Source organism: Bombina bombina, chromosome 6 (assembly GCF_027579735.1).
Source record: "Bombina bombina isolate aBomBom1 chromosome 6, aBomBom1.pri, whole genome shotgun sequence".
Classification (NCBI taxonomy): domain Eukaryota; kingdom Metazoa; phylum Chordata; class Amphibia; order Anura; family Bombinatoridae; genus Bombina; species Bombina bombina.
In genome coordinates this window covers 883,921,424-883,948,928 of record NC_069504.1, presented here as the reverse complement: position 1 = coordinate 883,948,928, position 27,505 = coordinate 883,921,424, and the positions used below count along the sequence as shown (strand labels likewise).

Below are 27,505 nucleotides of genomic sequence, written 5' to 3'. Positions count from 1 at the left end.
AAAACAAAAATAGTGGTCTCAATGATCATCAGAGACTAAGCTCGCCAGCCTGAGAGATGTTTATGTGCGTATCTTGGCGCTCTTTCTGTAACGCTTCACCATTATTGTTTTGTGTCCCCCACTTGTGGTTTGTGTTCCCTGTAAACCCGGTTACCTCTTGTATGGACTTTGCATCTTGATGTCATATCGATCGATGTAGTCGGAACCACTAACAGTCATTCCTGTTCTGCTCCGAGAGAGATATTAGTTAGCTGCGCGTGGCCTCCAAGATGGCGTCCGCTGTATATATTCGTTCCGTGCAAGAGTGCTATCAGGCGGTTTTCTTCCCTTTTTCTTGGAGATTTTCCCTCAGGACTGTAGCCGGGAACTGTGCCACCAACCGCAGTGCCTTCTTAGCCTCTTGGTATGTAGCTATACAGCATTATCCACCTATTTTGCTGTATCACATACCGGAGCTCAGCTCTCACACATCCATCCGTGTGTGCTGCTAGGCTCCGCCGGTTTACCATCAATTTAAAGGAACATGAAACCCAAAATATCTTATGATTCAGAAAGGAAAAAAATAGAATTTTTAAAACTTTTTTTTTTTTTTTATAAATCTGATTTGTTTGCTACATGTTTTGATATGTAGTTTGTGCATGTCTGGGGCACTACATGACAGGAAATAGTGCTGCCATCTAGTGCTCTTGTTAATGTATAACATTGTTTCAGAACTGCTGTGTGATGTAGTACTGCAGACACGTGCACACTCCAGAAATTGCCTTCCAGCTTCTTAACAAAAAATAAGAACACGGAAAATTTTATATTAGAAGTAAATTGGGAAATTAGTTTAAAATTGTATGTTCTATCTGAATCATGAGAAATTGGGGTTTTATGTCCCCTTAAAGGGGCACTGAACCCAAAATTTCTTTTGTGATTCAGAGCATGCAATTTTCTAATTTACTCCTATTAATTTTTCTTCGTTACTAAGTCAACACAGTATGCTGGGCTAAATACTGTAGGAGTAGTACCTATGTAATTGGTGTAGTGTTAAATTGCATGCTCTCCGGGCCATGAGTTACACACACACACCTCTGTTAAAGTTCTAGTAACAAAGCAATGCTATAGCAGGCTCTAGGTTTCTTTACTTGAATGAAAGTTAAACCACTGCAGAAAAGCTGATCTAAACTATGATTTTTGGTAATTTTTTTTTTTTTTGTACTTCTAGTCACTATCCTCAACAGGACTTTCATGAAGGCTTCCCTCCTTGGGGGTTAAGGTGTGTATCCTTATTGCTTTAGGTATTCTATCAATACTACAACTTATTGCACCAGTTTATGTAAACGATTGAGCAAACTCCTTAGGGAAAGCACTTCACTGTTTTCAAAAATGAGTCCTAATTTTATCTTCAGTAGTATTGAACAGTTTGGTAATGTGACTGGTCTCCTGAGGAAACTGACCTCATGTATCTGAAGTTAAAGGGACAGTCTACTTGAGGTTTTTTTTAGCAAAAAAGATGGATAATCACTTACACATTCCCCAGTTTTGCATAACACACTGTTGTCTTAATATATTTTTTTACCTCTGATTAACTTGTATCTAAGCCTCTGCAGATGGCCCCTTATCTGGGTTCTAGAAACTTGCTTTTCAGTCAATTATTGCTGAATCCTGCATAACTCCATGGGCTGAGCACAAGATTATCTATATGGTACATATAAACTAGCAGTGCATTTTATGAGCTTTTTACAGCCAGTGAGAAGGTGTCCTAAAGGTCTTAAAAATCAGCCTATGAGCCTACCTAGGTTTAGCTTTAAAGGGACAGTTGACACTAGAATTTTTGTTTTTAAAAAAGATAGATAATCCCTTTATTACCCATTCCCCAGTTTTGCAAAACACTGTTATATTAATACACTTTACTTCTGTGACTAACTTGTATCTAAGCATCTTCTGACTGCCCCTAATCACATGACTTTTATTATCTATATCTGACTTGCATTTTAGCCAATTAGTGCAGTGTCTGCCTTTAGCCACGGGCGTGATTACAATGCTATCTATATGGCCTACATGAGCTTGCTCTCCCCTGCTGTGAAAAGTAAATAAAATAGAGGCGGCCTTCAAGGGCTTATAAACTATCATATGTGGCTCCCTAGGTTTGCTTTCAACTAGAATACCAAGATAGCAAAGCAAAATTGTTGATGAAAGTAAATTGGAAAGTTGTTTCAAATTACATGCCCTATTTGAAAAATTAGGTTTTTTTGGACTTGACTGTCCCTTTAAAGAATAGCAAGAGAACAAAGCAAATTTACTTTTCATGCCATAGATAAATCGGTTTAATTTTGACTTGACTGTCCCTTAAAGATATTTAGACCTTTTTGACCTTACATTTTGACCTTAAGTTTCAGGACACGATGCACCTTTATAAACCTTTATGACCATTCAATACTGTAGAATTTCCTAATAGAGCAATAATAAACACAATGCAATAATTTACACTGAATTCAGAAGAGCAGTTTATTTTTCATGTCACTCTTGCACATGCTCGCTAGGAGCTGATGCCTGAAACTGCAAATAAAGAATGCATAATTTGTTAATGGAAGCAAATTGGAATTAAAATCATTCTCTATAGAAATTGAATATTAATATTGGGGAAATGCCTCCAGTATACTATTCCTTTTTGAGTGACATACACATGCGACTAGCGTCTTGGGACTCAACAATATACATTTAAATGTTTACCTGTCTGCCTTTAACCATAAGTGGCTTTTTAATTGTAGGAATTAAGTTCTTTAAACATTGCACAACATTGAATATTTCCATGTGTTATGGTTATTCACGGTAGAATCATTGCAAGGCTTTCATTATGTCTTAGCAAGTTTAAACTGAGTGGAGGCTGTTTAGTGATGAGATCCCATGCGTGTCATCTGATGCTCAGGGTCTCTCTGCATCGTGCCTGCCCAGTGTGTGCGTCTTGCAGACTGCAGCAGGTGGTTACAGAGGGCTCTGAGAAATGATTTCACCTCAGTCTGAGAACAGCCTTCACCAAACTTAGGTGTTTTGACTTAGTCTTAACCCCTTAAAGGGACAGTAATGAATTTTTATTTATTTCTACTTAATTTGTTTTTTGTATCCTTTGTTGAAAGGTATACCTAGGTAGGCTCAGAAGCTGCACATATATGCATCTTGTCTTGGGCTTTATGCTAGCTCCCAGTAGTGCATTACTGCTTCAACAAAGGATACTAAGCAAATAAAGCAAATTAAATAGAAGCAAATTGGAAAGTGGTTTCAAATTGTATGAGCTATTTAAATCATCCAGATGAGAGAATGGGGTTGCATATACCTTTAAATATCCCTCTAATTGGAATTTATATTCCCCAGTTACTAGTCAGAACCAATGTTAAACAATAAACAAAAGTACCAGCATTTCACCTGCTGACAGCTAATGTTTTGGTTCTTTAATTTAATATTTCATTTACAGTAGAAGACCCCATTTGACCCTGTACTTGGGTTTGTCAAGTGTTGTGAATGCTTTCAAGAACATTTAAACACCTGGCTTTGTATAAATGTCCCACGTATAAATTATCCCATGCACTCTAGAGAGGGCAGAAAGCAAATCTTGTAGCCTGAAAATAAAATCGCTGGTTTAGGCAATTTGCAGCAGTTTGAAACCCTAGGTTACAGATTTTGCTATTTAACCTCTAGGAGTCAGACCAAGCAATGCTTTTTTACACAAGAAAGAGGTTTAATGCCACTTATATGTAACATCTAGTAAACACTTAGTGTCTTTTTGTTGCAACTTTTTAACAAAGGGTATTTTTATTCTGTTGGATTTTGTGATTCTCCCAGCTTACTTGTTGCCCTTTAAAATAAATTCTGTGGTAGTTTGGCCTGTGTGAATTAGTGGTTCTTCATGGACTTTAATCTTTTCCAGATCTGAAGTTAGTCAAGAATGGACTTCAAGTGATGGATGAATTTGCTGGTAAGTATTGCAAGAATTTCTTCACTCCTAAAAAGCCAAGGGTTCATCCGTCTGCTAAGCTCCCCTGTGCCTACTGCAGAATGTAGACCCGTGGCAAATCAACGGAGCACGCTCCACTGCAGTTAACACTACCTTCATGTGTTCTGCAACTTATCTGTGATCTACAACGTGCAGTGATTTTAGTACAATATGCTCATTTACTTAAGAGCAGCATGTGTATATATTACACAAATCACTTCTCCACGCAGTTTGTCTAGTGCCAAGTGTGTGCAGTGGGGGTTATTTCATTAGCAGTTTTGATCCCAATTTAAAGCACCACTGAAGACCAGTATTGCATAATCAATAAATGCACATTTCTTTCATGTAATTAGCAAGAGTCCATGAGCTAGTGACGTATGGGATATACATTCCTACCAGGAGGGGCAAAGTTTCCCAAACCTCAAAATGCCTACAAATACACCCCTCACCACACCCACAATTCAGTTTTACAAACTTTGCCTCCGATGGAGGTGGTGAAGTAAGTTTGTGCTAGATTCTACGTTGATATGCGCTCCGCAGCAAGTTGGAGCCCGGTTTTCCTCTCAGCGTGCAGTGAATGTCAGAGGGATGTGAGGAGTATTGCCTATTTGAATGCAGTGATCTCCTTCTAAGGGGTCTATTTCATAGGTTCTCTGTTATCGGTCGTAGAGATTCATCTCTTACCTCCCTTTTCAGATCGACGATATACTCTTATATATTCCATTTCCTCTGCTGATTCTCGTTTCAGTACTGGTTTGGCTATCTACTATATGTAGATGAGTGTCCTGGGGTAAGTAAATCTTATTTTTTGTGACACTCCTAGCTATGGTTGGGCACTTTGTTTATAAAGTTCTAAATATATGTATTCAAACATTTATTTGCCTTGACTCAGAATGTTCAACTTTCCTTATTTTTCAGACAGTCAGTTTCATATTTGGGATAATGCATTTTAATTTAACATTTTTCTTACCTTAAATTTGACTTTTTCCCTGTGGGCTGTTAGGCTCGCGGGGGCTGAAAATGCTTCATTTTATTGCGTCATTTTTGGCGCGGACTTTTTTGGCGCAAAAATTCTATTTCCGTTTCCGGCGTCATACGTGTCGCCGGAAGTTGCGTCATTTTTTTGACGTTATTTTGCGCCAAAAATGTCGGCGTTCCGGATGTGGCGTCATTTTTGGCGCCAAAAAGCATTTAGGCGCCAAATAATGTGGGCGTCTTATTTGGCGCGAAAAAATATGGGCGTCACTCTTGTCTCCACATTATTTAAGTCTCATTTTTTATTGCTTCTGGTTGCTAGAAGCTTGTTCTTTGGCATTTTTTCCCATTCCTGAAACTGTCATTTAAGGAATTTGATCAATTTTGCTTTATATATATATGTTGTTTTTTCTCTTACATATTGCAAGATGTCTCACGTTGCATCTGAGTCAGAAGATACTACAGGAAAATCGCTGGCAAGTGCTGAATCTACCAAAGCTAAGTGTATCTGCTGTAAACTTTTGGTAGCTTTCTCCAGCTGTTGTTTGTATTGATTGTCATGACAAACTTGTTAAAGCAGATAATATTTCCTTTAGTAAAGTACCATTGCCTGTTGCAGTTCCTTCAACATCTAAGGTGCAGAATGTTCCTGATAATATAAGAGATTTTGTTTCTGAATCCATAAAGAAGGCTATGTCTGTTATTTCTCCTTCTAGTAAACATAAAAAATCTTTTAAAACTTCTCTCCCTACAGATGAATTTTTAACTGAACATCATCATTCTGATGATTCCTCTGGTTCAGAGGATTCTGTCTCAGAGGTTGATGCTGATAAATCTTCATATTTATTTAAAATGGAATTTATTCGTTCTTTGCTTAAAGAAGTCCTAATTGCTTTAGAAATAGAGGATTCTGGTCCTCTTGATACTAAATCTAAACGTTTAAATAAGGTTTTTAAAACTCCTGTAGTTATTCCAGAAGTTTTTCCTGTCCCTGATGCTATTTCTGCAGTAATTTCCAAAGAATGGGATAATTTGGGTAATTCATTTACTCCTTCTAAACGTTTTTAGCAATTATATCCTGTGCCGCCTGACAGATTAGAATTTTGGGACAAGATCCCTAAAGTTGATGGGGCTATTTCTACCCTTGCTAAACGTACTACTATTCCTACGTCAGATGGTACTTCGTTTAAGGATCCTCTAGATAGGAAAATGGAGTCCTTTCTAAGAAAAGCTTATCTGTGTTCAGGTAATCTTCTTAGACCTGCTATATCTTTGGCTGATGTTGCTGCAGCTTCAACTTTTTGGTTGGAAACTTTAGCGCAACAAGTAACAGATCATGATTCTCATGATATTATTATTCTTCTTCAGCATGCTAATAATTTTATCTGTGATGCCATTTTTGATATTATCAGAGTTGATGTCAGGTTTATGTCTCTAGCTATTTTAGCTAGAAGAGCTTTATGGCTTAAAACTTGGAATGCTGATATGGCTTCTAAATCAACTTTACTTTCCATTTCTTTCCAGGGTAACAAATTATTTGGTTCTCAGTTGGATTCTATTATCTCAACTGTTACTGGTGGGAAAGGAACTTTTTTACCACAGGATAAAAAATCTAAAGGTAAAAACAGGGCTAATAATCGTTTTCGTTCCTTTCGTTTCAACAAAGAACAAAAGCCTGATCCTTCATCCTCAGGAGCAGTTTCAGTTTGGAGACCATCTCCAGTCTGGAATAAATCCAAGCCAGCTAGAAAGGCAAAGCCTGCTTCTAAGTCCACATGAAGGTGCGGCCCTCATTCCAGCTCAGCTGGTAGGGGGCAGGTTACGTTTTTTCAAGGAAATTATTGGTTTCAAGTTGAGACCTCCTGCAAAGAGATTTTTTCTTTCCCGTGTCCCAGCAAATCCAGTAAAAGCTCAAGCATTTCTGAAATGTGTTTCAGATCTAGAGTTGACTGGAGTAATTATGCCAGTTCCAGTTCCGGAACAGGGGATGGGGTTTTATTCAAATCTCTTCATTGTACCAAAGAAGGAGAATTCCTTCAGACCAGTTCTGGATCTAAAAATATTGAATCGTTATGTAAGGATACCAACGTTCAAGATGGTAACTGTAAGGACTATCTTACCTTTTGTTCAGCAAGGGAATTATATGTCCACAATAGATTTACAGGATGCATATCTGCATATTCCGATTCATCCAGATCACTATCAGTTTCTGAGATTCTCTTTCCTAGACAAGCATTACCAGTTTGTGGCTCTGCCGTTTGGCCTAGCTACAGCTCCAAGAATTTTTACAAAGGTTCTCGGTGCCCTGCTGTCTGTAATCAGAGAACAGGGTATTGTGGTATTTCCTTATTTGGACGATATCTTGGTACTTGCTCAGTCTTTACATTTAGCAGAATCTCATACGAATCGACTTGTGTTGTTTCTTCAAGATCATGGTTGGAGGATCAATTTACCAAAAAGTTCTTTGATTCCTCAGACAAAGGTAACCTTTCTGGGTTTCCAGATGGATTCAGTGTCCATGACTCTGTCTTTAACAGACAAGAGACGTTTAAAATTGATTACAGCTTGTCGAAACCTTCAGTCACAATCATTCCCTTCGGTAGCCTTATGCATGGAAATTCTAGGTCTTATGACTGCTGCATCGGACGCGATCCCCTTTGCTCGTTTTCACATGCGACCTCTTCAGCTCTGTATGCTGAAGCAATGGTGCAAGGATTACACGAAGATATCTCAATTAATATCTTTAAAACCGATTGTTCGACACTCTCTAACATGGTGGACAGATCACCATCGTTTAATTCAGGGGGCTTCTTTTGTGCTTCCGACCTGGACTGTAATTTCAACAGATGCAAGTCTCACAGGTTGGGGAGCTGTGTGGGGATCTGACGGCACAAGGAGTTTGGGAATCTCAGGAGGTGAGATTACCGATCAATATTTTGGAACTCCGTGCAATTTTCAGAGCTCTTCAGTTTTGGCCTCTTCTGAAGAGAGAATCGTTCATTTGTTTTCAGACAGACAATGTCACAACTGTGGCATACATCAATCATCAAGGAGGGACTCACAGTCCTCTGGCTATGAAAGAAGTATCTCGAATTTTGGTTTGGGCGGAATCCAGCTCCTGTCTAATCTCTGCGGTTCATATTCCAGGTGTAGACAATTGGGAAGCGGATTATCTCAGTCGCCAAACATTGCATCCGGGCGAATGGTCTCTTCACCCAGAGGTATTTCTTCAGATTGTTCAAAGGTGGGAACTTCCAGAAATAGATCTGATGGCGTCCCATCTAAACAAGAAACTTCCCAGGTATCTGTCCAGATCCCGGGATCCTCAGGCGGAGGCAGTGGATGCATTATCACTTCCTTGGAAGTATCTTCCTGCCTATATCTTTCCGCCTCTAGTTCTTCTTCCAAGAGTAATCTCCAAGATTCTGAAGGAATGCTCGTTTGTTCTGCTGGTAGCTCCGGCATGGCCTCACAGGTTTTGGTATGCGGATCTTGTCCGGATGGCCTCTTGCCAACCGTGGACTCTTCCGTTAAGACCAGACCTTCTGTCACAAGGTCCTTTTTTCCATCAGGATCTGAAATCCTTAAATTTAAAGGTATGGAGATTGAACGCTTGATTCTTGGTCAAAGAGGTTTCTCTGACTCTGTGATTAATACTATGTTACAGGCTCGTAAATCTGTATCTCGAGAGATATATTATAGAGTCTGGAAGACTTATATTTCTTGGTGTCTTTCTCATCATTTTTCCTGGCATTCTTTTAGAATTCCGAGAATTTTACAGTTTCTTCAGGATGGTTTAGATAAGGGTTTGTCCGCAAGTTCTTTGAAAGGACAAATCTCTGCTCTTTCTGTTCTTTTTCACAGAAAGATTGCTATTCCTGATATTCATTGTTTTGTACAAGCTTTGGTTCGTATAAAACTTGTCATTAAGTCAATTTCTCCTCCTTGGAGTTTGAATTTGGTTCTGGGAGCTCTTCAAGCTCCTCCGTTTGAACCTATGCATTCATTGGACATTAAATTACTTTCTTGGAAAGTTTTGTTCCTTTTGGCCATCTCTTCTGCCAGAAGAGTTTCTGAATTATCTGCTCTTTCTTGTGAGTCTCCTTTTCTGATTTTTCATCAGGATAAGGCGGTGTTGCGAACTTCTTTTGAATTTTTACCTAAAGTTGTGAATTCCAACAACATTAGTAGAGAAATTGTGGTTCCTTCATTATGTCCTAATCCTAAGAATTCTAAGGAGAAATCGTTGCATTCTTTGGATGTTGTTAGAGCTTTGAAATATTATGTTGAAGCTACGAAATCTTTTCGTAAGACTTCTAGTCTATTTGTTATCTTTTCCGGTTCTAGAAAAGGCCAGAAAGCTTCTGCCATTTCTTTGGCATCTTGGTTGAAATCTTTAATTCATCTTGCCTATGTTGAGTCGGGTAAAACTCCGCCTCAGAGAATTACAGCTCATTCTACTAGGTCATTTTGTACTTCCTGGGCGTTTAGGAATGAAGCTTCGGTTGACCAGATCTGCAAAGCAGCGACTTGGTCCTCTTTGCATACTTTTACTAAATTCTACCATTTTGATGTATTTTCTTCTTCTGAAGCAGTTTTTGGTAGAAAAGTACTTCAGGCAGCGGTTTCAGTTTGAATCTTCTGCTTATGTTTTTCGTTAAACTTTATTTTGGGTGTGGATTATTTTCAGCAGGAATTGGCTGTCTTTATTTTATCCCTCCCTCTCTAGTGACTCTTGTGTGGAAAGATCCACTTCTTGGGTAGTCATTATCCCATACGTCACTAGCTCATGGACTCTTGCTAATTACATGAAAGAAAACATAATTTATGTAAGAACTTACCTGATAAATTCATTTCTTTCATATTAGCAAGAGTCCATGAGGCCCGCCCTTTTTTTGTGGTGGTTATGATTTTGTATAAAGCACAATTATTCCAATTCCTTATTTTATATGCTTTCGCACTTTTTTATCACCCCACTTCTTGGCTATTCGTTAAACTGAATTGTGGGTGTGGTGAGGGGTGTATTTGTAGGCATTTTGAGGTTTGGGAAACTTTGCCCCTCCTGGTAGGAATGTATATCCCATACGTCACTAGCTCATGGACTCTTGCTAATATGAAAGAAATGAATTTATCAGGTAAGTTCTTACATAAATTATGTTTTTGAATTTCAAATTGAGTAGATTTTTTTTTTTTTTTCCTGGCAAATGTAAAATTTTTCAATTCATGTGACAGCCATCAATCACAAAATGCATAATGTATATCCTGTCAATTTTGCACATGCTCAGTAGGAGCTTTTGCCTCAGTGTGCATGTAAAGAGTGCACATTTTGATAATGGAATTGAAATGTTAGTTGTTCTCTGAATACATTTTTATTTCGGATGTCACTTTTTTTTAAAACTTAAGTGGAGGGTATTGATAGTATAAGAATTTCCCTCCACTAGTTCCTATGCTTTGATACTAGGCGTATTCAATGATCAAAATACATTCTGTCCTTTTTACTGGTTTACAGCAGATGGCAAAGGTGGAGAAAACTTTTTGTTCTATTTTTTTTTTTTTTTTTTTTAGTTTCTAAATGTATTGATATTTCAAAGGAATCAGTCTAGTCATAGAATGAATTTCTAAATTAATTTGTCTTCCTTCTAGTGTCCCTGCTAAGTTGCAGTCTCGGGCGTCCGATAGGGGAAGATCATGGTGAGTGGAGTAGTCTAGGTTCTGTATGCTTTTTTTCGCCCCCTAAATGGCTGATAGGACCCCAGCACTGGGCAAGGACTCATTACATATAATGTTGCTTCTTATATCTGTTGGGGGTCAAAGTAACCCTCCCATATTCATCCCAACACAGCCATGCCATGACTGATAGTTGGTTCATGCTATGGGGACATGCTTGAGTTAAAGGGGCGCAACACAAGGTTTTGCAATGTAAAATAATCAATGCAGTTGACTTGTTAGATATACAATGTATCACTAGAAACTCATTTATTCAAAAAAAAAAAAAAAAAAAATATATATATATATATATTATTATTTTTTAAACCTTTCCTTGTCTTTCAGGTGGTGCTATAGCTTCAGAAGTGCCCAGTGTCTCATACTGAGAAAAGCAGACCTGGGTGTTAATGCAATACAAAACATGAGGTAACTACTAGCTAAAGAAAATTAAACTTATGGGATGTAATCGCATATGGCACTTGGGGTGTGCAATCTAAGCTTTGCACTCCACATACTCCATTGACTGGGGAAGACATGGGTATATAGAGGCAACACCTGCAGGATAGAGACCAAACAGTAACTTAACCTAGGTCTATAGGTTATTTCTGTGTTCTCCCTAGGACATTTTAATGGGTGCAACACCCAGCTATAAGTTTAGTTAATATATATATATATATATACATTTTTTTATTGCTCAAATTATTAAATAAATTCAAAGCACAAGATAATATATTGTAAAGTATTACTCTGACCCAATTTAGCTAGTTTGCCACCCAGCTGGCAACTTTCTGTTAAAAAAAAAAAACCCTCTATAAAGTGTATTTTTCTTCCCCCACTTTATGTGGTGGTCTTGCATTTCATATATCTTGTCTATATGATATTGGTCTATTTGACTATCTTAAAGGGCCTTGATACCCAAATGTTGAAACACTAGAAAGTGATGCAGCATAGCTGTAAAAAGCGGACTAGAAAATATCACCTGAACATCTCTATGTAAAAAATATTTTACCTTTTTAAAATGTCAAGTATTCACACCCCATTGTAGGACCTTAAGCAGCAAATCCGCATGCCTGTCCTGGTACAGACAATGGAGTGAGCCTCATGCACATGTTTCCCTATTCAGTTTAAGGATTTTTACTATAAAATCTGAGATCACAGTAAGAGTTCATGACCTCAGAACTGTTGCTGCTGATTGACTGCAGTTCATTTATTTTTTTTACCTGCAGCTGAACTTACTGAGCTGAGGAAATTGTGAGGTAAAATCCTCTAATTGTTTTACATAGAGATGCTCAGGTGATATTCTGCTGTCAGCTTTCTACTGTTATACTACTTCAGTTTTAAGTGATTTAGCATATGAGTATTATGTCCCATTAATCATCAGCAAAAAAAATTGTAAATTAGCATTGCAGGTATTTGTAATCACTATTGGATCTCTGATTGCAGTGTCTATTAGCATTACTAGATCTGTAACTGAATTGAGATGATCTTATGAACTGGGTGGGTCACCCTGTCACTGGGAAGGATTTGTCACATGCGACAGGTTCTTAAAATCTGACAGTGGTAGAGCACAAACCCATATTCATCCCAGCGTTGTCTTTCTGTGACTGTTGGCTGGTTCATGCTATGGGGACATCTTGCACAAAGCAGTATCTGGAAAATGGTCTTGTTTTTCCTTTAACAATTAACATATACAGATACTTTACTAATGACATAATCTGTTTTTCAGATGTTAAAGCCGGATGTATGGCGTGATTGAGATTACAAGTCTAATGGCAGTTTCTGTGCATGTGTAACAATCTACATATTTATGTAAGTACTTATGGTGTCTGCATCAATGTGTTGTGGATAATTGACTAGTATATCCCCTGTCACTGGGCAAGGACTCGTCTTATGTGATGTTGCTGCTTATATCTGGCAGGGGTAGAGAAATTTCCCATATTCATCCCAGCACAGCCTATCTGTGACTGCTAGCTGGTTCATGCTATGGGGACAGAATCCTAAAAACCATGAAGCTGCATTGTCAAAGGTGTTGGAAGTTTATGGGCTTTTTTCTCCTTTGAGAGTGCAGCTTCATCATTCATTTTGTGAATACTGAGGAGCTTGTGGGGTATGTTCTGGAGGCTGGGGAATACTAAAGTTGTAGGATTAAAAGGCTGGAAACATTTTGGAGTCCATGTGCATAAGAACATGTGAGGACAGAATTTTAAAGGACAGTTATAAAAATGTAAGCATAAATAACCAAATATTACATTTATATATTTTTTAGAGATGGACTCCACTTAGTCGATTACTGAAAGCAGGTTCTTGGCCATATTGGTCAACACCACCAATCTGTAAGTATGAATGTGCACACTGTACTTTTATCTAGGTTTGGTAAATGTACCCCAGGTTTAATTAAAAAGGTCTTCTAATTTTCAGAAGATCTATACCTGGGTTTGTAGCCTGCTGTAGATAATCTCTTTACAAGGGGATGTTAAGTAAGCTGTGTTCAATATCCTTTCATTCTTGAGAAATATATTAAGTGGGTCTTCTGATAAACGCATACTTTGCCAGCAAGCACTATAATATGCAGTGATTTGTGAAGGCCATGGGAATTCCCTATCTGCCTAGTTACCAATGCTAGTTGCAGAATGTATTCCCTTGGCAGAAAAACTGACCATGCTCCACTGCAGTTCACTAGCCAGATGTGTTCTGCAACTAAATTGTGGCCTACACCATAACTTCTCTTTAACAAATGTTCTTGGGATGTTGGATTGTCTGATATGGAGCAATTGTAGAGTAAACCAGTCATGCACCCTGTGTTTAATATTTTGTGTACAAAGCAATTCCATTCACCTGGTCTAGTTCCTTATAACATTTTACAATGGCCTTTCTTACTCCTCCCCTACTCAGCAATTGATAGTACCAGGTGAGGATCTAGGGGCATTGGGCTGTTGCACACCCACAAGTCAATGTAGATTCAACTTAAATAGCCAGTGAAGATATTATAGCGAGTTTAGGCCACTGGTTTTCAAACCTGTTCTCAGGCTTCCCTAACGGGCCATATTTTCAGGATTCCCTTTGGTGAGAGCAGATAAAATAACCATTTAGTAACTGATATATTTTTTTTAATTAATTAAAATTAATTTAATTAATTAATTAATTTTCCTCCCACCTGTGCTAGTTATCTTTAAAATTGGGCCTGTTAAGGAGGCCTGAGGAAAGGTTTGAAAACCAATGGTCTAAATAATGCTTAAAATGAGGCAAAAAAGTGTTAACTGTTGCAAAATTAACATACAGGGAAGGGGCTAACTATAAATAAAGTAATCTTTAGGTTTTCTCCAACATTGGTGTGTCCGGTCCACGGCGTCACCCTTACTTGTGGGAATATCTCTTCCCCAACAGGAAATTGCAAAGAGTCCCAGCAAAAGCTGGCCATATAGTCCCTCCTAGGCTCCGCCCACCCCAGTCATTCTCTTTGCCGTTGCACAGGCAACATCTCCACGGAGATGGTTAAGAGTATGTGGTGTTTTAGTTGTAGTTTATTTCATGTAATTAGCAAGAGTCCATGAGCTAGTGACGTATGGGATATACATTCCTACCAGGAGGGGCAAAGTTTCCCAAACCTCAAAATGCCTATAAATACACCCCTCACCACACCCACAATTCAGTTTTACAAACTTTGCCTCCTATGGAGGTGGTGAAGTAAGTTTGTGCTAGATTCTACGTTGATATGCGCTCCGCAGCAAGTTGGAGCCCGGTTTTCCTCTCAGCGTGCAGTGAATGTCAGAGGGATGTGAGGAGAGTATTGCCTATTTGAATGCAGTGATCTCCTTCTACGGGGTCTATTTCATAGGTTCTCTGTTATCGGTCGTAGAGATTCATCTCTTACCTCCCTTTGCAGATCGACGATATACTCTTATTTATATACCATTACCTCTGCTGATTCTCGTTTCAGTACTGGTTTGGCTTTCTACAAACATGTAGATGAGTGTCCTGGGGTAAGTAAATCTTATTTTCTGTGACACTCTAAGCTATGGTTGGGCACTTTGTTTATAAAGTTATAAATATATGTATTCAAACATTTATTTGCTTTGACTCAGAATGTTCAACATTCCTTATTTTCAGACAGTCAGTTTCATATTTGGGATAATGCATCTGAATTAATCATTTTTTCTTACCTTCAAAAATTTGACTCTTTTTTTCCCTGTGGGCTGTTAGGCTCGCGGGGGCTGAAAATGCTTCATTTTATTGCATCATTCTTGGCGCTGACTTTTTTGGCGCAAAAAATCTTTTCCGTTTCCGGCGTCATACGTGTCGCCGGAAGTTGCGTCATTTTTTGACGTGATTTTGCGCCAAAAATGTCGGCGTTCCGGAAGTGGCATCATTTTTGCCGCCAAAAGCATTTAGGCGCCAAATAATGTGGGCGTCTTATTTGGCGCTAAAAAAATTTGGGCGTCGCTTTTGTCTCCACATTATTTAAGTCTCATTTTTCATTGCTTCTGGTTGCTAGAAGCTTGTTCTTTGGCATTTTTTCCCATTCCTGAAACTGTCATTTAAGGAATTTGATCAATTTTGCTTTATATGATGTTTTTTCTCTTACATATTGCAAGATGTCTCACGTTGCATCTGAGTCAGAAGATACTTCAGGAAAATCGCTGTCTAGTGCTGGACCTACCAAAGCTAAGTGTATCTGCTGTAAACTTTTGGTAGCTATTCCTCCGGCTGTTGTTTGTATTAATTGTCATGACAAACTTGTTAATGCAGATAATATTTCCTTTAGTAAAGTACCATTGCCTGTTGCAGTTCCTTCAAGATCTAAGGTGCAGAATGTTCCTGATAACATAAGAGATTTTGTTTCTGAATCCATCAAGAAGGCTATGTCTGTTATTTCTCCTTCTAGTAAACATAAAAAATCTTTTAAAACTTCTCTCTCTACAGATGAATTTTTAAATGAACATCATCATTCTGATTCTGATGATTCTTCTGGTTCAGAGGATTCTGTCTCAGAGATTGATGCTGATAAATCTTCATATTGATTTAAAATGGAATTTACTCATTCTTTACTTAAAGAAGTACTAATTGCTTTAGAAATAGAGGATTCTGGTCCTCTTGATACTAATTCTAAACGTTTAGATAAGGTATTTAAATCTCCTGTGGTTATTCCAGAAGTTTTTCCTGTTCCTAATGCTATTTCTGAAGTAATTTCCAAAGAATGGGATAAATTGGGTAATTCATTTACCCCTTCTAAACGTTTTAAGCAATTATATCCTGTGCCGTCTGACAGATTAGAATTTTGGGACAAAATCCCTAGAGTTGATGGGGCTATTTCTACCCTTGCTAAACGTACTACTATTCCTACGTCAGATGGTACTTCGTTTAAGGATCCTTTAGATAGGAAAATTGAATCCTTTCTAAGAAAAGCTTATCTGTGTTCAGGTAATCTTCTTAGACCTGCTATATCATTGGCTGATGTTGCTGCAGCTTCAACTTTTTGGTTGGAAACTTTAGCGCAACAAGAAACAGATCATGATTCTCATAATATTATTATTCTTCTTCAGCATGCTAATAATTTTATCTGTGATGCCATTTTTGATATTATTAGAGTTGATGTCAGGTTTATGTGTCTAGCTATTTTAGCTAGAAGAGCTTTATGGCTTAAGACTTGGAATGCTGATATGGCTTCTAAATCCACTCTACTTTCCATTTCTTTCCAGGGTAACAAATTATTTGGTTCTCAGTTGGATTCTATTATCTCAACTGTTACTGGTGGGAAAGGAATTTTTTTACCACAGGATAAAAAATCTAAGGGTAAAAACAGGGCTAATAATCGTTTTCATTCCTTTCGTTTCAACAAAGAACAAAAGCCTGATCCTTCATCCTCAGGAGCAGTTTCAGTTTGGAAACCATCTCCAGTCTGGAATAAATCCAAGCCTGCTAGAAAGGCAAAGCCTGCTTCTAAGTCCACATGAAGGTGTGGCCCTCATTCCAGCTCAACTGGTAGGGGGCAGGTTACGTTTTTTCAAAGAAATTTGGTTCAATTCTGTTCACAATCTTTGGATTCAGAACATTGTTTCAGAAGGGTACAGAATTGGTTTCAAGATGAGACCTCCTGCAAAGAGATTTTTTTCTTTCCTGTGTCCCAGTAAATCCAGTGAAAGCTCAAGCATTTCTGAATTGTGTTTCAGATCTAGAGTTGGCTGGAGTAATTATGCCAGTTCCAGTTCCGGAACAGGGGATGGGGTTTTATTCAAATCTCTTCATTGTACCAAAGAAGGAGAATTCCTTCAGACCAGTTCTGGATCTAAAAATATTGAATCGTTATGTAAGGATACCAACATTCAAAATGGTAACTGTAAGGACTATCTTGCCTTTTGTTCAGCAAGGGCATTATATGTCCACAATAGATTTACAGGATGCATATCTGCATATTCCGATTCATCCAGATCATTATCAGTTCCTGAGATTCTCTTTTCTGGACAAGCATTACCAGTTTGTGGCTCTGCCGTTTGGCCTAGCTACAGCTCCAAGAATTTTTACAAAGGTTCTCGGTGCCCTTCTGTCTGTAATCAGAGAACAGGGTATTGTGGTATTTCCTTATTTGGACGATATCTTGGTACTTGCTCAGTCTTTACATTTAGCAGAATCTCATATGAATCGACTTGTGTTGTTTCTTCAAGATCATGGTTGGAGGATCAATTTACCAAAAAGTTCATTGATTCCTCAGACAAGGGTGACCTTTCTGGGTTTCCAGATAGATTCAGTGTCCATGACTCTGTCTTTAACAGACAAGAGACGTCTAAAATTGATTTCAGCTTGTCGAAACCTTCAGTCACAATCATTCCCTTCGGTAGTCTTATGCATGGAAATTCTAGGTCTTATGACTGCTGCATCGGACGCGATCCCCTTTGCTCGTTTTCACATGCGACCTCTTCAGCTCTGTATGCTGAATCAATGGTGCAAGGATTACACAAAGATATCTCAAATAATATCTTTAAAACCGATTGTACGTCACTCTCTAACGTGGTGGACAGATCACCATCGTTTAATTCAGGGGGCTTCTTTTGTGCTTCCGACCTGGACTGTAATTTCAACAGATGCAAGTCTCACGGGTTGGGGAGCTGTGTGGGGATCTCTGACGGCACAAGGAGTTTGGGAATCTCAGGAGGTGAGATTACCGATCAATATTTTGGAACTTCGTGCAATTTTCAGAGCTCTTCGGTTTTGGCCTCTTCTGAAGAGAGAATCGTTCATTTGTTTTCAGACAGACAGTGTCACAACTGTGGCATACATCAATCATCAAGGAGGGACTCACAGTCCTCTGGCTATGAAAGAAGTATCTCGAATTCTGGTTTGGGCGGAATCCAGCTCCTGTCTAATCTCTGCGGTTCATATCCCAGGTATAGACAATTGGGAAGCGGATTATCTCAGTCGCCAAACGTTGCATCCGGGCGAATGGTCTCTTCACCCAGAGGTATTTCTTCAGATTGTTCAAATGTAGGAACTTCCAGAAATAGATCTGATGGCGTCTCATCTAAACAAGAAACTTCCCAGGTATCTGTCCAGATCCCGGGATCCTCAGGCGGAGGCAGTGGATGCATTATCACTTCCTTGGAAGTATCATCCTGCCTATATCTTTCCGCCTCTAGTTCTTCTTCCAAGAGTAATCTCCAAGATTCTGAAGGAATGCTCGTTTGTTCTGCTGGTAGCTCCGGCATGGCCTCACAGGTTTTGGTATGCGGATCTGGTCCGGATGGCCTCTTGCCAACCGTGGACTCTTCCGTTAAGACCAGACCTTCTGTCGCAAGGTCCTTTTTTCCATCAGGATCTGAAATCCTTAAATTTAAAGGTATGGAGATTGAACGCTTGATTCTTGGTCAAAGAGGTTTCTCTGACTCTGTGATTAATACTATGTTACAGCCGCGTACATCTGTATCTAGAGAGATATATTATAGAGTCTGGAAGACTTATATTTCTTGGTGTCTTTCTCATCATTTTTCTTGGCATTCTTTTAGAATACCGAGAATTTTACAGTTTCTTCAGGATGGTTTAGATAAGGGTTTGTCCGCAAGTTCCTTGAAAGGTCAAATCTCTGCTCTTTCTGTTCTTTTTCACAGAAAGATTGCTATTCTTCCTGATATTCATTGTTTTGTACAAGCTTTGGTTCGTATAAAACCTGTCATTAAGTCAATTTCTCCTCCTTGGAGTTTGAATTTGGTTCTGGGGGCTCTTCAAGCTCCTCCGTTTGAACCTATGCATTCATTGGACATTAAATTACTTTCTTGGAAAGTTTTGTTCCTTTTGGCAATCTCTTCTGCCAGAAGAGTTTCTGAATTATCTGCTCTTTCTTGTGAGTCTCCTTTTCTGATTTTTCATCAGGATAAGGCGGTGTTGCGAACTTCTTTTGATTTTTTACCTAAAGTTGTGAATTCCAACAACATTAGTAGAGAAATTGTGGTTCCTTCGTTATGTCCTTATCCTAAGAATTCTAAGGAGAAATCGTTGCATTCTTTAGATGTTGTTAGAGCTTTGAAATATTATGTTGAAGCTACTAAGTCTTTCCGTAAGACTTCTAGTCTATTTGTTATCTTTTCCGGTTCTAGAAAAGGCCAGAAAGCTTCTGCCATTTCTTTGGCATCTTGGTTGAAATCTTTAATTCATCTTGCCTATGTTGAGTCGGGTAAAACTCCGCCTCAGAGGATTACAGCTCATTCTACTAGGTCAGTTTCTACTTCCTGGGCGTTTAGGAATGAAGCTTCGATTGATCAGATTTGCAAAGCAGCAACTTGGTCCTCTTTGCATACTTTTACTAAATTCTACCATTTTGATGTATTTTCTTCTTCTGAAGCAGTTTTTGGTAGAAAAGTACTTCAGGCAGCGGTTTCAGTTTGAATCTTCTGCTTATGTTTTTCATTAAACTTTATTTTGGGTGTGGATTATTTTCAGCAGGTATTGGCTGTCTTTATTTTATCCCTCCCTCTCTAGTGACTCTTGTATGGAAAGATCCACATCTTGGGTAATCATTATCCCATACGTCAGTAGCTCATGGACTCTTGCTAATTACATGAAAGAAAACATAATTTATGTAAGAACTTACCTGATAAATTCATTTCTTTCATATTAGCAAGAGTCCATGAGGCCCGCCCTTTTTTTGTGGTGGTTATGATTTTTGTATAAAGCACAATTTTTCCAATTCCTTATTTTATATGCTTTCGCACTTTTTTATCACCCCACTTCTTGGCTATTCGTTAAACTGAATTGTGGGTGTGGTGAGGGGTGTATTCATAGGCATTTTGAGGTTTGGGAAACTTTGCCCCTCCTGGTAGGAATGTATATCCCATACGTCACTAGCTCATGGACTCTTGCTAATATGAAAGAAATGAATTTATCAGGTAAGTTCTTACATAAATTATGTTTTTTTTTATTCTACTATCAATAGTTTATTTTAAAATAGTGCTGGTATGTACTATTTACTCTGAAACAGAAAAAGATGAAGAATTCTGTTTGTGAGAGGAAGATGATTTTAGCAGACAGTAACTAAAATCGGGTGCTGTTTCCACAAGGACTGTTGAGATGAAGTAACTTCAGTTGGGGGAAACAGTTAGCAGACTTTTTCTGCTCAAGGTATGACTAGCCATATTTCTAACAAGACTGTGTAATGCTGGAAGGCTGTCATTTCCCCTCATGGGGACCGGTAAGCCATTTTCTTAGTCTCAAACAGAATAAAGGGCTTAATATGGGCTATAAAACTGGTAGACACTTTTATGGGCAAAATCGATTGCTTTATTTGGGCATATTATACATGTTTATGCTTGTAATTCACACTTATAAGCTTTGGGAACATTTTTTAACGTCAGGCACTGTTAGACACCTTTTCAGTCAGGAAGGGCCTTCCCAGTTGTAGGCTGAGCCTCATTTTCGCGCCATTACTGCGCAGTTACTTTTTGAGAGCAGACATGCAGATGCATGTGTGAGGATCCCAAAGTAGTTGGAAAAGTTCCTAGAAGGCTTCATTTGGTATCGTATTCCTCTCTGGGTTTGGTAAAGTCGCAGCAAAGGCTGTAGCTGGGACTGTAGAGGGGTTAAAACTGTAACCGGCTCCGGTTTCTTTATTTTAAGGGTTAAAGCTTTGAAAATTGGTGTGCAATACTTTGAATGCTTTAAGACACTGTGGTGAAAATTTGGTAATTTGTGAACAATTCCTTCATACTTTTTCACATATTCAGTAATAAAGTGTGTACTGTTTAAAATTTAAAAAGACAGTAACGTTTTGTTTTAAAACGGTTTTTTGTACTTTATTGACAAGTTTAAGCCTGTTTAACATGTCTGCACCTTCAGATAAGCTATGTTCTATATGTATGAAAGCCAATGTGTCTTCCCCCTTTAAAATTGTGTGATAATTGTGCCATAGCGTCCAAACAAAGTAAGGACAATACTGCCACAGATAATGAAATTGCCCAAGATGATTCCTCAGATGAAGGGAGTAGACATGGTTCTACATAATCTCCTGTGTCTACACCAGTTTTGCCAATGCTTATTACCATGCAACAATTGACGGCTGTAATGGATAACTCCATAGCAAATATTTTATCCAAAATGCCTGCATATCAGAGAAAGCGCGATTGCTCTGTTTTAAACACTGAAGAGCAGGAAGGCGCTGATGATAATTGCTCTGTCATACCCTCACACCAATCTGAAGGGGCCATGAGGGAGGTTTTGTCAGATGGGGAAATTTCAGATTCAGGTAGAATTTCTCAACAGGCTGAACCTGATGTTGTGACATTTAAATTAGAGCATCTCCGCGCACTGCTTAAGGAGGTGTTATCTACTCTGGATGATTGTGACAACTTGGTCATTCCAGAAAAATTATGCAAGATGGGCAAGTTCCTAGAGGTTCCGGTGCACCCCGACGCTTTTCCTATACCCAAGCGGGTGGCGGACATAGTGAATAAGGAGTGGGAGAGGCCCGGCATACCTTTTGTCCCCCCTCCTATATTTTTTTTTTTTAAAATTCGTTTTTATTAAAGGAATCAAGCGCTTACAACATCTTTACAATAGTCATTACATGTATAGACAGTGATTTCCTCGAATGAACAATTATGCAGTGATACAACAGTCTGGATTCCATTTCACAAGTGTGAACAGTTCAGTATGAGCAATTAAAAGTCATTGCCGAGGTGGTATGTCGCAGAAGTAATGTTCATAGTTCAGGTTTCAGCTCAAAGTTGCGCACTTCACTCCTTAAAACATTTTAATTTTAAACATTTAAAAAAAACATTGAACACATGTAAAATAACTATCTATATAAATTTGACCAAGTTTCTTAGGCAATTTGACTGTGAATCTTTCCATTTTCAATAAAGAATAAGGAGTAGCTGAAGAGGGTGGGAGGAGGAGGAGGGGAGAGAGAGAGAGAAAAAAAAAAAAAAAAAAAAAAAAGTGTGTGTGGTAATCTGGGTTGAATATTCGGCTTGAGTCCCTTCCCTTCCCTTTAGAATAACATCACTTCCAAGGGTTCTCGGCTTTGTGTGTTCTGCCCTATGTGTTCTGCCCCTTCACCCAGTGTCATGAGTTGCATTGTTTCCAAGTGAGCAAAAGGTTTCAGCACCTGATTTCGAATGTCTGGGTCAAGTGAGTCTAGAAATGCCCCCCATTTTTTCAAGAAGGGGCGCAGTCTATGTTTTGTATCAAGTCGAACATCATATTGTTCCACAAAGAGTTGTTTAAGCAGTAGGTGTTTCAGTTGTGCTATTGTCGGAGCTTGTCTAATTAGCCATCTTGCAAGAATACATTGTCTAGCCAGGATAGTATATAATGTGAGGAATTTGTGTAACCTTTTGTGTGGGTTTTCCCATTTCAGCATGAAAATTTCTGCTTCTGTGAATTCTACGTCCACTTGCAGTGTAATTTTAAGCCAATATTGACATTGACTCCAGAACCTCCTTATCTTCGGGCAAGTGTAAAAATAGTGATGGAATGATGGGGTCGCAGCGCCACATTTAACACATCTATCCTGGATTGAGCTATTCCACTTCGATAGTCTATGGGGCGTGATGTAGTCCATGTGTAGGATCCTGACCTGTGCTTCTCTGTGTGATACTGCCATTGTTGCTTGCTGTGTGTGTTCTAGGCTCACCCTGACGTCTTGTGTCGTCACTACTGTTAAACAGATATTATTATACCTAATTGATATGTCCTCTAGGATCTGTGACTCTTTTTGTTGTATCAGGCGGGTGTATATATGAGAAAGAGAGAAGGACCCTGCTCTAAATAGTGTTTGGGAAACTGCAAAGGGTGACGCATCACAAAATCCCACATTCGAGGATTGCAATGAAGTAATATAGTGGCGTAGCTGTAAGTGGGCGTAGAAGTGTTTATTTGGGATTGAGTATTTAGTTCTTAAATCTTGGAATGACCGTACCGCGTGGTGTAAGGGATCCAGGACATCTCCGACCAGCGTTAGGCCAGATTTATTCCAGAATCGGAATGGTTCCTGATCATTCCCCGCAGGGAAGTCTGGATTTCCAATTATTGGGATGAATTTTGGTGAGGGTATATCGGCTTTTAGGTGTTTATGGATTCCTTGCCAGGCCCTAAGAGGGTCTGTGTAGAGTATGTTATTATATATCTCTGGCGGGATCGTTTTTTGGTCTCCATAGGGTAGGTAGGACAGTGCCATAGGAGCCACCACTGCCCTTTCAAGGCTGGCATCACAGAAATGTTCTGTGTTCAGCTGCCAGTCTATGACAAGACGGGCCAATGTCGCCCAGTTATACAGTCTAAGATTCGGAAGGCCTAGCCCTCCCGCTGAGTATGGAAGCTGAAGCTTCTCCATTGCTATTCTCGGTTTGCCTTTTTTCCAAATGAACTGAGATATTGCTCGGTTAAGCGACTGTGTATCTGCTTTGGTCATGAGGAATGGCAGCATAAGCAAGGGATAGAGTATCTTGGGCAACATTGTCATCTTGATCAGGTTGACCCTGCCTGACAGTCCCAGAGGGAGATTAAGCCAATTGGATAGTTGTGATATGATTTGGGCACTTTTCTCCGAAATGTTCAATTTGTAGATGCTTGAGGGGTCCCTATGTAGGTGTATACCTAGGTAGGTCAGTTTCTCCGTCACCTCAACAAATGGGAAGTCATGTGTGGATTGAGGGTGTTTATTGAGCCACATTACCTCAGATTTGGAGGCGTTTATTTTGTACCCGGAGAAGGTGCCGAAATCAACTATCGTGCGGAGGATATTGGGTATATGGGTTCGCGGGGAATCAACGAATAGTAGCATGTCATCCGCATATAGCGCAAGGTGTAGGGGGACTCCTTTAATTTTGATTCCTGGGAAAGTGTGTCTAAGCTTTATTGCCAATGGTTCTAGCGCCAAATTGAACAGCAGCGGGGACAGGGGGCATCCCTGCCTAGTGCCTCGCTGAAGAGGAAAGTCTCCCGAGAAAAGCCCATTGGAAAGGACCCGTGCCACCGGCTTATCGTAAATTTTACTTAATACATTTAGAAATGGGCCCTCAAAGCCGAACCTACGCAAAGAGTCCATCAGATGCGGCCATTCTACTCGGTCGAAGGCCTTCTCCGCGTCCAAGGACAGCAGGAAGGCCTCCGATGAGGCCTGTGTGGCACTGTCCTTTCCTTTTGACCAGTAATGTTCTATAACATGTAAGACCCTTCGGAGATTTACCACCGAGGTGCGCCCAAACACAAAGCCAGTTTGATCTGGGTGTATCAGGTCTGGCAGAATCGTCCGCAGCCTATTCGCCATAATTTTAGTGAACAGCTTATAGTCCACGTTTAGGAGCGAAATCGGTCTATAGGACTCTGGGAGTGAGTGGTCTTTACCAGGTTTGGGGATCAATGTGATATGAGCCGCCGTGAACTCTTTAGAGGGTTGTGTTTCAGTCAGCATCAAAGCATTGAATACTTTAATGAGTGTCGTAGTTAGTTGCGGTTGCAAAGCCTTGTAGAACTCCGATGGGAGTCCATCTGGGCCTGGTGTCTTACCTATGGGGAGACCTTTGATGGTGCTGATTAGTTCATCTCGTGTGATTGTGGCGTTTAGTGCGTCTCTTTGGTCTGAGCTAATTTGAGGTAGTTCTACTGAGCTCCAGAATTGAGCCATTGTTTCTGTTGGTGCTGGTGCTTGTTTAGTATAAAGAAGTGTATAGTATGATTTAAAACATTCCACTATGTTTTCAGGGTTGTTATATGTTTTATTTTTCCAGCGCAGAGCGCTTACTCCAGTTTTTACAGAGTGTGGTTTGGTTAGGGCCGCCAGTAGTTTGCCTGCTCTACTTCCAAATCTATACATTTTACCCGCTGTCTTTAGCAGTCCTGCCGCTGCTTGTTGGTTTGTGAATGCTTCTAGGTCTGCTTTGGCAACTATGTATCTGTCATATGCTGTTCTTGACTCATTCTGTAAGTATAGTAGATAGGCCTGTCCCAGCTGTTCTTGCAAGGTTCTATATCTATATTGGGTTTTGTGTTTTACTTTTGCAACATAAGAGATTATATTGCCTGCCAGCACGGTTTTAGCTGTCTCCCAAAAGAGCTTAGGGTTGTCTACATGTGCTGCATTGTCTGTTGCGAAATCCGTCCAAGAGTGCTGTAAGAACTTAACAAAGGCTTCTGACTTGACTAAGTATGTGGGGAAACGAAGTATGTTCCTATTAGTTTGGTGTTTGGTGGTTCTCAGTGTTAGTTCTACCGGAGCATGGTCTGAGATTAGTATGTCGTGTATTCTACAACCCTGCACCTCATCTGATAATTTATTGGCTATAAGAAAGAGATCTATCCGAGATAGTGTATGTTTGGCCTTTGATAAGCATGTGTATTCTTTGCTTTCTGGATTATACAATCTCCATATGTCGCATGTATTAGTGTCCCTATGGAACATGTTAAATATTTTAGATTCGTATCTGGCTTTATAATTTTTTTTGGGGTCTTTAAGTCTGAGTGGTTCTAGCCATTGTCTGTCTAGTGTATGTGTAGGGGAGATATTGAAGTCCCCTCCAATTATCAATTTAGATCCCATATGGGGAACCAAGGTCTTTATCAAGTCTTGCCAGAACTTCGTATCTCTGTGGTTTGGCGCATACAAATTGCAGAATGTGTAATCTATGGAGTCTACTGTTGCTTCAGCTATGATATATCTACAGTTAGGATCTAGGTGAACGTTTTTAACACTGACAGCCACCTTCTTCCCAAATAGTATGGCTAGGCCTCTGCTGGCGCTGGTGTGGGAGCGGAAAACTACATGATTTACCCATTCTCTCTGTAATTTCTGGTGTTCTGTGTCTGTAAGGTGTGTCTCTTGTAACATTGCGATGTCGGCTCCTAATTTTCTAAGGTGGTTGAGGGCTGCCTTGCGTTTGATGGGAGTATTGAGACCCCCCACGTTCCACGTTATCACTTTAAGAGGCATTTGTACATGTTTGAGTTATGTCGTGTAGTGGAGAAAAAAAAAAAAAAAAAAAAAAAAAAAGGGGGGGGGAGGGGAGGAGAGAGGAAGGGAGAGCGAAGTAAGACAATAGGCATTCTTCATATTTATGAGTTGAACAGAACACGACTAGAATATTTTCCGATTTGTTGTAAGCGGTTCTTTGTGTCATTCTGAGAGTCTAGTCTAAAGAATAGTCTGGGTTGGGGAATAATTTTCTGTCCAGCGTAAGTGCAGTGGGTCATTTGTGAGAGTGGCAATCTCCCTATTGTTGTGTGTATCTTTCTGTTTTGCGAGTGCCCTTCATTTTTATCATTGTACACCTCCCTTGTAATGGTGTGAGTTATCAGGTGAGCAGAATTATCCAACGTGCAGGTTCTGTGTGTCGTGTAAGAAGGCGGGGGGCCTGTGTTAGGGGTGCTGCAAATGAGTGTGGATGTGAGAGTGCTTTGTCCACACTATGTGAGGTGTGTCTGTAATGGTGGGTAAGTAGTGTCTTCCTGTCTTCCCTGCAGCTAGTTCTAGGCAGTTGAGTTTACCTATTTTGGTCATCCTATTCAAAACAAACATGGAACATTTAACAAAATAAAAGTACATACGTTTCTTGGTTTTACCAGAGATTTCCTTTCTAGCCATCCTTAGGTTTACGTAGTTGGTATGTTAATATAGACAAATTAGAGCAAATGAAAACATTCAATGTAGTGCAGTAGCGTCTGTTACCGTTCTTGGTCATCTTATTCAAAACAATAATAAAAATAAAACATTTGACTAAACAATAATACATGTAATTATTTCTATTCTTACCATCATTAGGTTTAATTAGCTGTCCTATTGATATAAAAACATTCAATGTAGTGCAGTAGAGTTTGTTACCGTTCTTGGTCATCTTATTCAAAACAATCATAAAACATTTAACTAAACAATAATATATGTAATTATCTCTTTTCTTTCCATCATTGGGTTTAATTAGCTGTCCTATTAATATAAACAAACAAATCAAAACCTTCAAACTTAATATAACAATAGCATTTTTAACTGTAGCTGATGCTTTGCAGGTGTATAACATTACCCTGGAGGTCAGAGGTGACCTCTCCTTATAGTAGTCCATCCTTGTGGTCCACGGACCTCTGTCAATCTTTAGATAGTGCCCCTTAATAATGAATTAGTTAGTTTGGATGTTAAACTGATATCTGCCCATTCCATAATGGGTGAAATCAGGCCGAATATGAGTAGGGGTGGATGTCCTCACTCTGGCTGTGAATTTTGTTCCGTGGCAAGGTAGCTCTTCAGAGCCTGGGGAGTATGGAAAAACTTGGGTCCATGCTGTGTCTGTAGCCTTAGTTTTGCTGGGAACAACAAAGCCACCTGTCTCCCCTGCTCATGTAACCGAGAGCATAGGGGTGCGAATTCTTTTCTTTGTCTTGTAA

General features: G+C 39.4%; 1 long non-coding RNA gene and 1 other non-coding gene across 2 annotated transcripts; both read left to right on the top strand.

The window, feature by feature from the left end:
- The first annotated feature begins 1,206 nt into the window (after positions 1–1,206).
- On the top strand, positions 1,207–12,521 carry LOC128662352 (uncharacterized). Its single transcript, XR_008402756.1, has 5 exons — positions 1,207–1,258; positions 3,908–3,955; positions 10,592–10,639; positions 11,000–11,080; positions 12,381–12,521. It is a non-coding gene; the product is annotated as an uncharacterized LOC128662352 (long non-coding RNA).
- LOC128665421 (small nucleolar RNA SNORD10) lies at positions 2,872–3,010 on the top strand. The gene has a single exon (XR_008403171.1). It is a non-coding gene; the product is annotated as a small nucleolar RNA SNORD10 (small nucleolar RNA).
- Positions 12,522–27,505: the final 14,984 nt, after the last annotated feature.